Source organism: Petaurus breviceps, unplaced genomic scaffold, assembly GCF_028583685.1.
Source record: "Petaurus breviceps papuanus isolate PSGF00001 unplaced genomic scaffold, PetGlider_PUasm1.0 98, whole genome shotgun sequence".
Classification (NCBI taxonomy): domain Eukaryota; kingdom Metazoa; phylum Chordata; class Mammalia; order Diprotodontia; family Petauridae; genus Petaurus; species Petaurus breviceps.
This window is the reverse complement of record NW_027187460.1, coordinates 20,088,813-20,105,941: the sequence shown is the minus strand read 5'-3', so window position 1 is coordinate 20,105,941 and position 17,129 is coordinate 20,088,813.

The following is a 17,129-nucleotide window of genomic DNA, read 5'->3' as shown; positions in this document are numbered from 1 at the left end:
AAGTGGAATTACTTTGTATAGAAGGTGTGTTCATATTGGCTGAAAAATCTGGGGATACTTATGGGCCATATGTAAAAAGATTAACGTAGGTCCAAAAATGGAGAGGGAGAAGGAGCAGTGATGTGGGAAGGAATATTCTAGTCAAACTTCTGAGAAAGAACTGCTTGACAAGCAAGTAAGAGGAGAAGATAATGTCTTTACTTCAGTTTGGTCATGACATATACCCTCTGCAATTGGTTGGGGAGAAAGTACATATCTGAAGACCACGCAAGCTTCAAAGGGTCAGGAGAATTTTGGACTTCCTATTTTTCCATCAGCATGTTAACAATTCTCTGGGAAAGGGTAACAACAATGCTTGCATCTGGCACCAAGGGATTCTAGGAGCTATGAGCTATTCCTTTGCCATGTGCTCTCTAAGCCTCAGATCACTTTCCCCTGGAATTTGTAAATGATAAGAGAATGTTTCACAGACTTTGGGGATGGGTGGAATGTTTTAAACAAACTGTTTTTACTCTACCTGAGCAAATATCTTTCTAAAAGCCAACTAAATCTTACTATTGATGGAGACCAACTGATAATCGTGGATGGAAGCCTGGTGGGTATAGTAGTGGAATAGACAACCCTCAGACTCTGTAGGGTTACCCAGAAAACTAAGCATATAAGCACCAATGCTGTGGGGATTATCATCACCAATGGCTGTTGGGACAGTAGGTTAAGAACTTATATGTATTACACATGAATATATGTACTTATTGACTTAACTAGCTAGATTATGAAGTCCTTAAAGTTTTGTATACCTAGCACCTAATACAGTGCCTGGAACGTAGTAGTGCTTGTTGATTTGTTTATAACCAATTAAAGTTCTTAACCATCTGGCTCTAGCCTGTCTTATATTACTCTTGCTCAAGTACTCTATCCACCCAAAATGGTCTCCTTACTTTCTTTAGTACAGAATATTCTATCCATTTGCACAGGCTTTCCTCCATGCTGGAATGCTTTCTCACCTCACTTCTGCTTCTAAAAAACCTTAGTTCCCTTCAAGAATCAAATCAGCTCAAGAGCTACCACTTTTAGTAATTTGTTCCTGATTGTTATGATTCATCCTTCATTTCTGAAGAAGACCAGTGATATTACTGGGTGATATCTTGACTTGAGTACAAAGTCATCAGCCTCATTCTCTCTTCCTGAGTCATTGAAGTCCAGTGGCAAGACAAGTTAGAATTATTATGATGGTATGGGATGCAGTGAACTTCAGCAATTTCAATGTCCTACCAGGTTCTAAGTGCTTCACAGCACCTGCTTCAGCTGCCTTCATGACAGTTGAAGCAAATTATTCTCATCCACTCGTTCTGCTGGGAGAAGTTTTCACATGCTTGGGGTAGACATTCCCCTAACTCATTGATCAGTTTGAGGCTTCTAGGTTACCCTCAAATTGATTTAGCTCTTCAACTGGGAGGATTTTATTGGAGTTGCATCATTGCACATACTAAAGCTTTTATAACAGAGCCACAGATAAGAGTTGGGGGAAGGTGGACACCAAAGGTAGATGAGAAGCCCTGAAAAAGTCTCAGCAATTCCTACTCCAAACAGGTGTTAGTCCTCCCTGAATACTTTACACATTTTCATAGCAGTTCTTGAAATTACCCAATCACAAAGTTTTTATTTTGTAAATATCCTGCATTTACTGGTCTGTGAAGATATTATATCCCTGAAGAAGACTGCAAGTTCCCTTGACTGAAGGGACTGTCTCACTTTTTTAATTTATATCTCTAGCATCCAGCATAAGGACTGGCAGGTAACAGGTTTTTAAGAAATTCTTTGTTAAGTTGAACCAAAGTGAATGCCATGGTTCAAAAATCTATTATGGTCATGTGCTGTCATGATCAGAATGAGGGATGAAATAATTTTGTGGTACCCTGCTCTAGTCAGACCACATCTATATTATTCTATTTAGTTTAGCTTATTGGTTCAGTGAACAGAGCATTGGGACTGGAGTCAGGAAAACCTGGATTTAAATCCAGCTTCAGATATTTACTGGCTGTGTTATGCTGTACAAAGCATTTAACCTCTGTTTGATTCAGTTTCTTCATTTGTAAAGGGGATAATAATAACACTTAGCTCACAACATTGTGTGAGGATCAGATGAGAGATTTGTAAAGTGCCATCATCATCATCATCATCATCATCATGATATTTTAAGAACATTGATAGACTAACCTCTAAAAGGTGAATCTGAACAGATTTTAAAGTGAGGGAATCCATTGGGAGATGGAGTGTGGCAGATTCCCAGCCTAGGAAAGCACCCATGTAGGTCTGGGGAGGGGGAGCCTGGAGCACTCTGGGGCTGCACCAGTGTGGACCTCACAGCAGAGCACAGCAGAGTGAGAACAAGCCCAAGTCAGTGGATCCACCAACCCCAAGGGCAATTTGCAGATATCTCACCACCAGAAGGAGGATTGGTTTGATCTGGATAAGAGAAAGTGCAGAGCCATGGCAGAAGCTTCTCCTGGGGTATCAGCCCACAGTCTGGATGTCTGAAAATCACCTACCTGAACTTCCAGGAGCCAAGATGTCAGAGTAAACCCTAGCAACTCTAATCTCCTTCCTTGACTCTAAAAACCCAGAGATTACTTCTCCACCCAGTGTAAAATCCTGAAAATGTGGAAACAGCTTCAGGCTTGGGAGCCATGGAGGAAGGGTATGGCTGAAGCTGTGTCAAGCCTGAAGTGAAGGGCAGGAGGTTTCCCAACAAGCCCCACTTCAGCTGACCAGCTGGAGATTCTGAAGCCCAGGGGGTGGAGTCAGCAAGCACTAACAACAGAAGCCCAGGTGTGCCTTAGCACAACCAGGGGAATCTACAGACACCAGCACTGCTGGTCACCAGCTGCTGAGCCTGCCTGAGCTGTAGCCCAGGGGCACAAGGAAAAAACCTGAAGTGGCCAGACCACCCGTTCCCCACACATTACTCTGTGAGCCTCAGGGTAACTGAGGTGAAACACTGAGAGTCCTGGCCTTGGTCTCAGTCTAGATACCCAGAGAGTACGGCACACAAAGTAAAAAACCAAGACCTTAGCTCCCAGCTTGAGCAGTATGGATCAGAGCCCTCTGCACCCCAGAAGCAGAAATCCACTCTAAAAGTCAGGACATAGGCAATGATAATGATCAAGAAAGACACTGAAATCAAGAAAGATACAATCTTATTATATTGAGCAAGAACAATCAAATTCAGAGGACAACATTGACTCTATGAGACAGCAGAAGTAAGTATGAACTGGTCTCAAGCCTAGAAAGCATTCTTGGAGGAGCTCAAGAAAGATTTTAAAACCCAAATTAAAAAAAGTAGAAGATAAATTTAAATCTACAGTGATCAAAATGGAAAAAAAATCTTATTCAAGAAAACAAATCCTTAAAAAGTAAAATATGTGAACTGGGACAGGAGGTTCAAAATCTAACTGGAGAAAATACCTCCCTAAAAAAAAAACTTCAAAAACAACTGAGGAAAATAATTCTCTAAAAATTAGAATCAGTCAAACTGAAGCTAAGGACTCCATGATGCATCAAGAGTCAGTCAAAAAAAACATAAAGATTGAAAAATTAGGGGCAGAGGCATCATGGCAGAGTACAAACAGGACTTCTGCATGAGTCCTGCTTCTACCTCCACCAATTCATGTAAAAAAAATGATTCTAAAAAACTTTGAAGCTACAGAACCCACAAAATGAAGCTAACCACCTTCTGAAGACATCCCAGAAAGCTGGCAGGAAAGGGCCAGCCCAGAGCTCTGGGAGCTGAGCCCAGCCCTGTGTGAGCCAGAGGTTTTAGCCTCAGGGAGTCCACAATGAGCTGCTGACTGGATGGACTTCAGATCACCAGCAAATGTGGCAGTTTCCAGAATTATCAACCCATAGATGCTGAGAACAAAGTGAGAGGTCAGTACAGTGTGGAATTTAGGAACAGGGAGTTCAGGAGTGCTGTCCATCCTTTACTCCCTGTAGGGAGAAGCAGCTGAGGCACCACAGCTGTGCAGCTGGCACCACATGGCTGCTTCACAACTCCTGGTCTTCAGATTGTAGGGGGACGAAGCAACCAGTCTGAGGGGTAATCACTCTTGCTTTAACCTGCTTGAATCTAGATTGTGGTCTGGGGTGGAGGTTCTGGGGTGCACGACCAGTTTGCCAGAGTGTGTGGAGGCTTCAGAGAGGGTTCCCAACTAATAGCTCCAACAACTGAGAAAACTCCAGCAATTTGGACAAAGCTTCCCTCTCTGGTAGCAGAGTTCTACTGTGGCAAAAAGCTAAAAAGCCAAGTGATTGAGTGGCAACATCAACAAGCAAAGGGAGCAGAGCAAGCACAGTAATACAACTTTACACTCCTATTTTGGGGACAAAAATGATCAAAGCATGGAACAGGAGGAAGACAGTGAAGTCAAAACTCCTGCACCAAAAGCTTCCAAGAAAAATATGAGCTGGTTACAGACCACAGAGGAGCTTAAGAAGGATTTTGAAAACCAAACAAGAGAAGTGGAGAAAAAATTGGGAAGAGAAATGAGAATGAGGCAAGAAAATTTTGAAATGAGAGTCAACAACCTGATTGAAAAAAATAACATATTAAAAAATAGACCAACTAAAAATGTCAAAAGAGGATCAAAAGTCCAATGAAGAGAAAAATGCCTTGAAAGTCAAATTTGCCAAATGAAAAAAAATTTCAAAAGCTAACTGAAGAGAATCATTCCTTCAGAATTACATTGGAGCAAATGGAAGCTAGTGACTTTACGAGAAATCAAGATACTATTAAACAGATTCAAACAAATGAAAAAATAGAAGGCAATGTGAAATATCTCATTGGAAAAACCACTGACCTGGAAAAAAGATCCAGGAGAGATAATTTAAAAATTATTGGACTACCTGAAAGCCATGATCAGAAAAAGAACCTAGAGATCATCCTTCAAGAAATTGTCAAAGAAAATTGCCCTGATGTTTTAGAATTAGAGGGCAAAATAGAGGTTGAAAGAAGCTACTGATCACCTCCTGAAAAAGATCCCCAATAGAAAACTCCTAGGAATATTATAGCCAGGTTCTAGAGTTCCCAGATCAAGGAGAAAATATTAAAAGGAACCAGGAGCAAAATATTGTGGAAACACAATCAGTATAGCACAGGTTCTGGCAGTGTCTACACTGAGGGGTCAAAAGGCTTGGAATATGATATTCTGGAGGTCAAAGGAGCTGGGATTAAAAGCAAGAATCACATACCCAGCAAAACTGAGTATTATGTTTTAGGAGAAAATATGGTCATTCAATGAAATGAAGGACTTTCAAGCTTTCTTGATGAAAAAAAAAACAGAGTTGAATAGAAAATTTGACACTCAGGTACAAGAAACAAGAGAAGTATGAGAAGATAAACAGGGAAAAGAAATCATAAGGAACTTGTCAAAGTTGAACTATTTACATGCCTACATAGAAAAATGATAATTGTAACTCATTAAACTTTTTTTCAGTATGAGAATAGTTGAAGGAAATAGAAACGTACACACACACACACACACGTATATTTATATTGGAGGATATATGTGTGTATGAATACATGTGCATGTATATATGTGTACAGGTATACACAGAGAGGGGTACAGGATCAATTGAATAGGAAGGGATGATATTTAAAAGGTGAAATTGAGAGGTGAGAGAGGAATGTAATGAGAGGAGATGGGGAGAGACAGAATGGGGTAAATTATCTCATATAGAAGAGGCAAGGGAAAACTGTTACAATGGAGGGGAAGAACAAGAAGGCAAAAGGGAATGGGTCAGCCTTATACTCATTGAATTTGATTCAAGGAGGGAATGACATACACACTAAATAGGGTATCTCACCCTACAGGAGATTAGGAGAGAAGGGGATAAGAGGGGGGGATGATGGAAGGGAGGGCAGGCTGGGGGGGAGGGAAGTTGGAAGCACCCACTTTTGAAAAGGAACAGGATCAAAGTAGAGAATAGAACAAGTGGGAGGTGGAATTGGATGTAGGGAAATATAGTCACTCTTTCACAATATATCCACTATGTAAATGTTTTGCACAGATACACATGTAAAACCTATATTAAATTGCTTCTGTTCCCAGTAAGGATGGGTGATAAGGAAGGAAGGGAAAGAACCTCCAATTCAAAGTTTTAAAATCAATTGTTTAAAAATATATTATTATAATTTTACATGTAACTGGGAAATAAGATATACAAGAACTGGGACATAAAAATCCACCAAGCCCTACTGGAAATTCAGAGGGGGGATGGGGAAAGATATAGGAGAGAGCAGAATGGGGGAAGGGATATTGAAAGGGATCACTGTTTTGGAGTGGTGGGTAGAGGAAAATGGGGAGAAAATTTGTAACTCAAAATCTTATGGAAATGAATGATATAAACTAAAAATAAAACATAACATTTAATTTAAAGAAAGGTTGACATATTAGAAGAAAGTGTAATATTTCTCATTGGAAAAACAACTGACATGGATAACAGATCCAGGAGAGATAACCTAAGAATTGTTGGTCTACTGGAAAGCCATGATAAAAAAAAAACAGCCTGGACAGCATATTCCAAGAGATTGTCAAAGAAAATTGTCCTGAAGTCCAACATCAGAGGGTAAAATAGTTATTGAAAGAATTCACTGGACTCCTCCTGAAAGAGATCCCAAATTGAAAACTCCAAGAAATATAGTAGCCAAATTCCAGAGTTACTAGGTAAAGGAGAAAATATTGCAAGCATCCAGAAAGAAACAATTCAAATATCATGGAACTACAGCCAGGATTACACAGGACCTAGCAGCTTCTACATTAACGGATTGGAGGGATTGGAATTTGATATTTCATAAGGCAAAAGAGCTTGGACTGCAACCAAGGATCAACTGTCTGGCAAGACTGAGCATAATCTTTTAGGCAAGGAGATGGTTATTTAATGAAATAAGGGACTTCCAGACTTTCCTGATGAAAAGCAGGAACTCAATGGAAAATCTGATCTCGAAATACAAGACTCAAGAGATATATTAAAAGGTAAACAAGGAAAATACACATCCACATGCACCCACACACACACAAACACAAATAACTTGTAATTCAATAAGAGCAAACTGTTTACATCCCTATATGAGAAGTTGATACTGTTCAATATTGAAATTTATATAATTATCACAACTTTTAAAAGGGATATACATCGATAGAGGTTGTCGGTATAAATGAACTAATCTGATGAAAAAAAACCTTATTAAGGGGGTACAAAGGGACTCAAATGTAGAAAAGGAATGGATGAGGGAGCAAAGCATAAATTATGCCACATGAAGAGGCATAAAAACATACTATAGTAGAGGGAGAGAAAGGAAGGAGATCTGATTCAAGAAGGGATAAACATAATCAGTTAAGTTTAGAATTCTAATGTGAAAAGACACAAAAAATTCATTACAATAGATGGAAAGGAGGGAGTGAGATGAGCACTATATAAAATTTACTCTCATCAGTTTAGGTTCAAGGAGGGAATAACATACTCCATTACTTATAAAAATCTATTGTCCCCTACAGGAAGTAGGAGGGAGGGGTAAGAGGGAAAAGGGATGGGAGTGGATAGAAGCAAGGGAAATAGTAGTAAGGGGAAAGGGTAGGTAAAGAGAGGGGGGCACAGGGAGGGAATACTGAAGGAGGAGGTGGTCAAAAGAAAATTCTTAAGTAGGGGAAGGGAGAAGGAAGAAATAAAACAAAAAGGGGAGAGAACAGGATGGAGGGAAAGGCACAGATAGTAATCATAACTGTTAATGTGAATGGGATGAACTCTCCCATAAAACAGAGGCAGATAGCAGAATGGATTAAAAACCACAATCCTACAATATGCTATCTATAAGAAACACATTTGAAACAAGGGGATACACATAGGTTAAAGGTAAAAGGATGGAGTAGAATATATTATGCTTCAGTTAAAGTAAAAACAGCAGGGGTAGCATTCCTTATCTCAGATAAAGTGAAAGCAAAAATAGATCCAATTAAAAGAGATAAGGAAGGAAACTATATCCTGCTAAAATGAACCATAGAGAATGAAGCAATATCATTACTTAACATATATGCACCAAGTACAATAGCATCCAAATTCCTAGAGGAGAAGTTGAGAGTTATAGGAAGAAATAGATGAAAAACTATACTAATAGGGGACCTCAATCTCCCCCTTTCTGATCTTGATAAATCTAACCTCAAAATAAACAAGAAAGAAGTTGAGGTGAATAAAATTTTAGACAGGCTAGATATGATAGATCTCTGGAGAAAACTGAATGGGGATAAAAGAGGAATAAACCTTTTCCTCAATGGTACTTGGAACATAAATAAAAATTGACCATGCACTAGGGCATAAAACCTCACAATTTGGTGCAGAAAGGCTTTTTAAATGCATCGTTTAATTAAATGCATCATTCTCAGATCATGATGGAATAAAGGGCCATGGAATGATAGACTAAAAATTAATTGGAAACTATATAATTTAATACTAAAGAATAAGTGGGTCAAACAAGAATTTATAGAAACAATCAGTAACTTCATTCAAGAGAATGACAATAATGAGACAACATACCAAAACTTGTGGGACAGCAAAAGCAATTCTTAGGGGAAGTTTTATATCCCTGTATGCATACATGAATGAAATAGAGAAAATGGAAGTCAATAAATTAGACATGCAACTGAAAAAGCTAGAAAAAGAATAAATTGAAAATCCCCAATTAAATACTAAATTAGAAATAATGAAAATCAAAGAGAGATTAATAAATTTAAATTTAAGAAAACTATTGAACTAATAAATAAAACTAAGAGCTGGTTATATGAAAAAAGCAATAAAATTGATTGAAATTGATAAAAAAAGAAAGAAAAAATCAAATTATGAATATCAAAAATTAAAAGTGAATCTACCTCCAATGAAGAGGACATTAACACTATAATTAGGGATTATTTTGCCCAATTGTATGACCACAAATTTGACAATTGTTGAGAAATGGATGAATATTTACAAAAATATAAGTTGCCCAGATTAATTTAAGAGGAAGTAAATTACATAAATAACCCCATATCAGGAAAAAAAATTTGAACAAGCCATCAATGAACTCCCTAGGAAAAAATCTCCAGGGTCAGATAGATTTACTAGTGAATTCTATCAAACATTTAAAGAACAATTGATTCCAGTACTTTACAAACTATTTTGGAAATTTGGTGAAGGAGAAGTACTACCAAATTCTTTTTATGACACAAATATGATATTGATACCTAAATCAGGAAGAGAGAAAATAGAGAAAGAAAATTATAGACCAATTTCCCTCATGAATATATATGAGAAATTTTAAAATAAAATATTAGCCAAAAGACTATAGCTACTTATCACAAGAATAATGCACTTTGATCATATAGGATTTATTCCAGCAATACAAGGATGGTTCAATATAAAGAAACTTATCAGTATAATTGATCATATCAATAAAAATACTAGCAGAAACCATATGATTATCTCAATAGATGCAGAAAAGGCTGTTGACAAAATACAACACCCATTCCTATTAAAAACAATATAAAGTATAGGAATAAATGAAATCTTCCTTAAAATAATAAGTAGCATCTATTTAAAGCAATCAACAAGTATTATATGTAATAGGGATAAGCTAGAAACAATTCCAGTAAGATCAGGGGTGAAAGAAACAAGGATGTCTACTATTATCCCTCTTATTCAATTTGGTACTAGAATGTTAGCAGTAGCAATAAGAGAAGAAAAAGAAATCAGAGGAATCAAATTAGGCAAATAAGAGACTAAGCTATCACTCTTTGCAGATGATATGATGATACACTTAGAGAATCCTAGAGAATCAAAAAAAATCTAATTGAGATAATAAATAAATTTGGCAAAATTACAGCATATGAAATAAACCCACATAAATCCTTGGCATTCTTATATATTTCTAACAAAATCCAACAGCAAGAGATAGAAAGAGAAACCCCATTTAAAATTATTTGGGTATCTACCTGACAAAACAAACCCAGGACTTACACAAACACAACTACAAAACATTTTACACACAAATAAAATTATATCTAACTAATTGGAAAAACATCAGTTGCTTATGGCTGGGTCTAGTTAATATAAGAAAAATGACAATTTTACCTAAATTAAATTACATATTTAGTGCCATACCAATCAATTTACCAAAATATTACCTTACAGAGCTAGAAAAATAGTAAAAAAGTTCATTTGGAAGAACAAAACTTCCAGAATATCAAGGGAATTAATGAAAAGAAATGCTAGGGAAAGTGGCCTAGCCATACCAGATTTTAATCTGTATTATAAAGCAGCAGTCATCAAAACTACTTGGTATTGGCTGAGGAATAGAGTAGTGTATCAATGGAATAGATTGGTTACATGAGACTCAGCAGTCAATGACTATGGTAATCTACTGTTTGATAAAGCCAAAGACCCCAGTTTTTGGGATAAGAACTCACTATTTCACAAAAACTGCTGGGAAAACTGGAATACAGTATGGAAGAAACTGAACATAGACCATTATCTAACACCATATACCAAATTCGAATTAAAATGGGTGCATGATCTAGGTATAAAGGCTGATAATGTAAGCAATCTGGGAAAGAGAGGAGTAGTGCAGCTGTCAGATTTATGGACAAGGTAGGACTTTATGACCAAACAAGAGTTAGAAAGCATTATTAAAGGCAAAGTTAATAATTTTGATTACATTAAATTGAAAAGTTTCTGAACAAAAAAGCCAATGTAACCAAGATTAAGAGGGAAGTGGAAAATTGGGAAAGAATTTTTGGAACCAATGTCTCTGATAAAGGCCCCATTTCTAAAATATACGGGGAACTGAGACAAATCTATAAGAATAAAAGTCATTCCCCAATTGATAAATGGTCAAAGGATATGAACAGGTGTTTTTCAGAGGAAGAATTTAAAGATATCTATATGCATATGAAAAAATGCTGTAAATCACCATTGATTAGAGAAATGCAAATCAAAACAACTCTGAGGTATCACATCTCACCGGTCAGATTGGATAAGACGACAAAACAGGAAAATGATAAATGCTGGAGAAGATGTGGAAAAATTGGAACACTAATGCATTGATGGTGGAGTTGTGAACTGATCCAACCATTCTGAAAAGCAATCTGGAACTATGCCCAAAAGGCTATAAATAAGTGCATACCTTTTGACCCAACAATACCACCTATAGAGTAGTATCACAGATCATAGAAGTGGGAAGAGGTCCTATATGTACAAAATTATTTATAGTAGCTCTTTTTGTGGTGGCAAAGAGTTGGAAATCAAGGTGATGCCTACCAATTGTGGAATGGCTAAACACATTGTGGTATATGAATGTAATGGAATATTATTGTCCTATAAGAAATGAGGAGCACATGGACTTCATAATAACCTGGAGAGACTTATACAAACTGATATTGAGTGATAAGAGCAGAACCAGGAGAAATTTGTACACAATTACAGACACAACATATGTGAGATGATCAACTTTGATAGACTGGGCTCTTCTCAGCAATGTAAGGTTATAAGACAACTCCAAAAGACCCATAATGGAAAGAGATTTCCACATCCAGAGAAGAACTATAGAGTTTGAATGCAGATTGAAGCAAACTACCTGCTCTCTTTCATTTTCTTGTTTTGTTTTGTCTCCTTTTTCCCATTGTTCATTCCATTGGTTATAATCCTTCTTTACAACTTGACTGATTTTTAATGTGAAGGTATTTATGCAGATCCTATATTTGATTGCATGCTACCGTAGGGTTTGGGGTGGAGGAGTAGGAGGGGAAGAAAATTTGAAACTCAAGGAATTGTGGAACTGAATCTTGCAAACAAAAATAAACAAATAAATTAATTATAAAGAACACTGATAAATTGAAGTGTATCCAAAACCAATGATTTGGGTATTGATCATGCTAGAACCATCTGTTTTCATTTCTTTACCAATCGTCTGGTGAAGATCAGGTGAAGAAACAAGGACAGTTTTACCTGGAAATGAAAAGACTTGTAGAATGTTAGAGATGATAACTGTATTCAAATACTTAAAATCTTTTAATTTTGAAGAATGATTGGGTTGATTTTGCTTAGTTCCAGAGTGCCTTGCTAGGTCCTATGTTTGAAATATTCAGGGGAGCAAATTCAGGCTCTGCATATGGAGTAAACTTAAACACACAAACATATACAACTTCCCAACTATTGGAACTGTTCAAATGTAGAATGGAAAATCTCATCACTAGAGATCTACAAAAATAAAGGTTGGATAATTTTTTTTTTTGTGGGGGATTGTTAATAGAGATGATTGTTTTTGGGAAATGTGTTGGACATGATTCCCCTTGAGATTCTCTAACACTAAAAAATAATAATAATACATATTCTAAGATTATTCTGGGATTCTGATCTCCTTGAAGAAATATTCACAGGATCCTAGATCTAGACATGAAAGTATCCTCAGAGCCTTCATGTTCAACCCTCTCATTTTGCAGATGAGGAAACTAAGGAATTTAAGTGACATCACACAGGTAGTAAAAGTAAGAGCTGAGATTTTGGCTCAGGTTCTTTAATTTTAAAGCCAGTGATCCTTGTCTTATACCAGGCAGATCTTTGCATCTATCTTTTCAGTTCACATGGTGTATACCTAACACAGTCCTTTTTTTTTTTAAGCAATTGGGGTTAAGTAACTTGCTCAAGGTTACCCCACCAGTTATTTCTGGGTGTGGTGCTGAGTGTCGGTCGTCCCAACACTGTAACCAGTGCTCTTACTTGCTGAGCAACCTGGCTGCCCCAACACAGTCCTTTTTACATACAAAGCAGCATGCATGTACTAAACTTGAGCTTTTAGGATCTGGACTTGAGTCTACATTTTCTCTTTGGTTTTTACCTTGAGTAAATTACTTAATATTTTTCAGCCTTCTTTTTCTCATCTGTAAGATGAGAGACTTTCTGGTGTCACAGGTAGCAGGCCAACCTTGGAGTAAGGAATACTTGTAAGTTCTGCTTGCGATACACACTACTTTATAATTTTGGGTAAGTCATTCAACCTCTCAATTCCTCAACCAATTCTCAGATTATAAATTCTGTAAATTTCAAATGAGTTACTTAACTGGATTGGTGAAAAGAATGTTTACAATGAGTTTCTTTCACTGACAAAATCATATATACTTCCTTTCTCCTAAAATTATAATGATAATAGTAATAATTTTTATTATTCAATAAATATTTATTAAGTTCCTACTATGTGCCAGGCACTATGATAAACACTGGAGATACAAATAAGAATAAAAGATATTTCTTGTACTCAAGGTGTTTATAATTTAATGGAGGAAGACACACAATGCACAAAAGGGAGCTGAAAAGGGGGAATGGAAAGGGGAGTACTCTGAACTGGAGTCAGATGTTCCCTGGAGTCCTAACAAAGCAGAACTGCTGATGGAAAGTGTAGAGTTAGCTGGAAAATCCAGATCTCAGCCCTCAATAAAGTAAAGGTTTGGGAGGAATTTAGTGCTCCATCCTTTAGCCCTCCAGTCATAGGGCAGGGGAGATTGAGGAAGTTGAGAAAATTCTGAGTACTCAAAACTGAGTTAATCAATTTCAAGTGACAGAATTAACAATAACAATCTATAAAGTGCTAAAAGGATTATAAAGAACTTCATACACATTATTCTATTTGATGCTATATTTCAAATTGATTAAAGAAGGAAGGATTCATGTGCACAGAAATATTTAGTGCAGCTCTTTTCATAGTGAACACAAACTAAAACCTAAAGAGATACCCACTTATTGGGTGTCTTAGCAAATTATGATTTATGAATTTAAAAGAATATTATTGTTCCATAAGAAGATATTAATAAAAGAACTGTGGAACATTATGTGATAATTTTAAGGATCAAATATGAATAATTTAATATTTATGAAAATATTTTCTAATCATAAAATTTCAGATAAAGATGTTGCTGAATGATGTTTATTTGACAATATTTCTGTCCACTTAAACTTTCAAGTTGTTTTAATCCTGATATGGGTCTTAGTTTTTTTTCCCCACGAGTCACATCAATCCTCCCCTTCATTCTTAGGTATTTTTTTCTTTTTGTTTTGTCCTTCTGAGTTCCCTCTCCATCTACCTCCTACCTGATGGTCCAGACTTACAAAACTACAAGTGATTTACACTGAACACTGAGCTAATTATCATGTATTAATTAAAGAGTTTATGTTTCTTTCACTTTAGAGGTTGAAGTTGCAAGACCATACTCTTTAGAGAAAATTTAATACTCTTAGACACTGTGCCAGCAATTTTTATATTTGCTAAAAGGTGACTAGTGGTAAGCTGGGTTATGGTTTTATAGTCCACATTGATCTTTTCTTCCTAGGATTGGATAAATAAATTGCTAATTATAATACCAGTCAATCATTTTTGGTGAAATACACTTTCCATGAATTACAAAAAAAAATTAATCTACCCCATTTCTATATCTAGGAAAAAGGTTTATCTGAAAGCAAGATTTTCACAAATATAAACTATCAGTACAAAATAAGTGCAGTTCTGATTTCCTTTAGACATTATTAATTATTATTTATTTCCCTCACCAACTCATTTGATGCTTTCTTAAAATAACAAAACTTTTGAGGTAGCCAGATAAGCTCTAGGATCCCTTCTAGATTTGGAATGATATAATGGGCTACACATTGCTCCTATTTTGCTGATATTTGAAGACTCACAATATCTTTAGCATCAATGACACTGCAGAGTCCTCTATAGTGACAATATTTGTCTTCTGAGTACTTCTTTAGTGAACAGTCTCCATTCTTACTGTCCCTTCTCTCATTTTTTGTTATTGTTCTATGAAAAACTACTTTCTGCTCTGTAATGGTTTCTTTCATCAAGAAGAAAGAGATTATTACTACTTATACTTCAAGTAAATGGGAGGCCCCGTTACTCCCTTTGGTCTGTTTAAAAACTGGTGATGGTGTTTCTCTAATCCAGAGAAAAATTACCTAATTCATTTTTTTATCCAATTCTCTGACTTCTGAAGGTTCCTCTGGAAAAAAGGGCAAAATTTTGCATTGAGTTGCCTAAAATTACCCATTAACTATGAACATACTTCCAGGAATTTTATGTCCTGATTCTGCCATAAATTTGCTTTTGATGCTTTAAGAGGGTATTCTTTTTTCTTTTTCCAAAACATGCATTTTTAAAAATCATTTGAAAAGAGCAATATTCAATTTACAAATATATAGCAGACCCCAAACAGTAGGGATCTATATTTCATTCCCCTAAAAAGTCTATAGTTTCCCTGAGAGCAAGGATTAGCTTTTATCTGAAATTTGTAGCTCCCAGCACCCACTCCTGTTTGTGTCATTTATTGATCTAAATTGAACTAAATTCTTCACATCATAGTCATTTAGTTTTTGAAGGTACTGTTCATAAGAGTAGGAATAATACGTGTCTTAAGATTGTACTGAAGAAAGTTTTTATTGCCATAGAATTTTAGAGGTAGAAAGGACCTTGGAGGTCCACAATTTTACATATTTAGAAAATAATAGAGACAGTGAGGAAAAAAAATTGTCCATTCTCATGAAGTAAATTAGTGGCATTATCTTATTCAGTAGAAGCAGTCTAAGGTATCTGATGTGTCTGTAAATTTACTGAGCAGGAATGGAATATAGTGACATAGTTCTATTCCAGTATTATCACTAAGGCTAAGGTTCATAATTAGCTGTTTCTAGGTACGATCATTTACAACAAAGAAAGTTCAATTCACTATACTGGGGAATGAGGAAAATTAAAGAGGGGAACAGACTATTACTTGGGGTTCATACAATGATGATATTTTGGAAGGTAGATTAAGTGTAAAAAGTCAGAATGACCTGAATTTTTCTTTTGTTTCTCTTTTTTCTACTGAGGAATGTATTCTTCAGCGTGTTAAAGGAAGAACAATAATAACAAAAATTTTAGTAGGGAGTTAAAAGTCAAGATAAATGAAGAAATAAAGTGATGGTAAGAGTAGATATGTTTACCCCTGACACAATCAAGTGATCTGATCAGAAAAAACAAACATCTCAGAGAACTGAAATTTCAGATGTGATTGCAGCAACCTCAATGTTTGAATAATAAAATGTGGAAATCATGTCAGAAGACTGAAGACAAATAAACATCACAGATCTTAAAAAAGGAAAAGAAAAAAGGCCTTTCTTCAAATTATAAGGGAGTGATTTTTGTTTTAATTCCTGGCAAAATTCTAGATTTCATGATGAATGGAATGGTTACGAAGGCAAGCAGTGATCACTATTAGACAGTATGGAATTATTGTGACTGAGCTGTGTCACATCAATTCTTTTCCTTCATCAACAGGACTGTAGCTATAGTGTTATGTCACATTATACTTATATTTCAGAAAGACAGTTGAGAAATTGTCTCATAATATTATTGGTAAGATAGAGAGGTGTGGAATGATAATCTAATTAGGTGTATTTGGCACTATTGGAGCAACTGGACCTAAAGAGAGATGGCAAATGAATGGATATCAACTTGGAGGACATTCTATTAGTTAGTGCCACAAATACCTCTTCTCAATCTAGCCTTAAAAATTATATCCAAGACTTGGATGGGCTTATGTATTACATTATGGTCAAATTTTCTGATGACTTGAGGGTTGGAGAGATATACCTAATATCTCAGATGAAAGAATTAGAATATAAACAGACTTCAAAAATCTAAATGAACAAAATGAATACAATAAGATGAAAATTAATAGTGATCAATGTACAATTACATTTGGATTAAAAAACAAAACAAACAAAAACCTCTATAATAGAGATGTATGATGAGGAATGCTTCACTGGGCAATTTTTCATATGCAAAGTCCTAGATGGGTTTCAGGGCATATAGTCAATAATATGGTAGCCAAAAATCAAATGAAATTTTAATAAATTAACTAAATTTAAAATAAATTGAGAAAACTAAAATTAATAAATATCAGTATAGTAGATATATAGAGAGAAGAATGTAAGATGCTTCCCTGGTGCTACAATATATGTAATGTTATGTTCAGATTTAGAGACTTATTTTAAGGGAGGTCATCAGAAATCTGAAACAC